Raw genomic sequence first — 1,756 nt, 5'->3', positions numbered from 1 at the left:
AAAATTACTAAAAAATATTAAAAAAAATTGTACCATTTGGAACTATGCACAGGGAGTGACACTAGGAATTTGAGTGAAAACCTTCATTAAAACAATTTGTTTGGGAGCCACCGGAGCAGCGAGTGACAACTGTGGTGGGAGCCACCCGCCAGGAACAAGCAGAACAGCAGGAAATTTTTAAGGCCCGCTGGACCCAGTGCCCTGCTAGACCCAGGGCCCCACTGGGTGAGAGCCAATGGGCGAGAGCCTGACAGCTGGAATTTGAGTGAGGACCCCATACGAGCCCACTGTACAGCTGTGTAGTCCATGAGGTGAGAGGTCCATGTGTATTGTCATCATTGGCATTTTTTATAAAAGATACTTACTTATTCATTGATAAAAGATCAATGAATAAATCATTGATTTATTACAACATCCTATCTTCACCAAGTCTGTATTTTCTGACTGCTTGCCCTTCTTCCCTGTTTCCAACTTTAACCTTCTGATCATCAATTATTATTAATGAATCTTAGTTGCATATTTGATCTATTTCATACTGAAAAAGTTTGTAGAAGTCCTTTTCCTCCTCTTTGGCTTTAGTTTTTGGTGCATGTATTTGCATTACAGTGGTATTAACATATCTTCATTGTACACTGAGGGATAGTATCCTATCACTCACAACACTGAACTTCAGGATGGATCTTAAAATGCTCTTTTGACTATGAATGCAATCCTATTTTTCTTCACTGTTTCATTCTGGCATAAGATATCATAAGATTGTCTGATTCAATGTGTCCCATGCCGATCCATCACAGCTTGTCAATGTCTAGAATAGCAATATTTATGCATTCTGTCTCTTTTTTAAACAATGTCCAGTTTTCCTACATTCATACTTCATACATTCTATGTTCCAATTATTTAATGCCTGTTATATTGTATAGTAAGATTATACAGATAAGCTGGCATCTTTCCCATGTGGAAGAAAACTATGCCTGGCACTTTTTTGAGACTGGAATACAGAAAAGAAATTTGCCACTCACCTTTGGTATGCTGTATTTTCACAGCATTGTTTCCATACCTGGGACTGCTAAAGCCACAGGTGGCACTATTTCATTTAGACCTCAATAGTCTACAGTTAACCTCCATGAGCCACCTGCCTTTTTTACAGGCCATAAGGGTTGTTATACAGAGGATTTGTCTGCACAAATACTCCAACCTTTAGCATGTCTTTAATCAAACCAGTTATTTCTTTTTGTCCACCAGTAATCATACACTGCTTCAAATTAACAACATGAATGGACTCAGGCAATTTTAATGTTTCTCATTTAGCATGTCCAATCAACACTGACCTCAAGATAGATTTGAAAGCCCTATGCTACTACTTTTGTGAAAAAGCAGTTGACTATATACAGCTATTTTAATCCACAAGCTTCTCCCCACGAGTGGTAGTCTCTTCTCATGGAAATCTACAGCCTCTGAAAATCCTGTGGGCAATCAGCTATGTTCCAATTCAATGGTAAGTAACAACAGCATATGTGGTAAGGAGGAAGCACTGATGGCATGTTGTTGTTGTTGTCATGTGCTGTCGAGTCGCTTGCGACTCATAGTGACCCTGTGCACAAAAACCCTAAACTCTGTTCTGTCCTGTGCCAGTTGCACTGTCTCTGTCACACCAATACTGATTACCCCAGTCACTGAATCAATTCACCTCATAGAGGGCCTTCCCTTCCTGCACTGTCCCTCCACCCTCCCAAGCATGATGTCCCTCTCCAAGGAC

Source organism: Elephantulus edwardii, unplaced genomic scaffold (genome assembly GCF_000299155.1).
Source record: "Elephantulus edwardii isolate Elephantulus edwardi_28Jun2011 unplaced genomic scaffold, EleEdw1.0 scaffold00057, whole genome shotgun sequence".
NCBI lineage: Eukaryota > Metazoa > Chordata > Mammalia > Macroscelidea > Macroscelididae > Elephantulus > Elephantulus edwardii.
The sequence above is the reverse complement of the archived record's forward strand: the minus strand, read 5'-3'. Positions refer to the sequence as shown.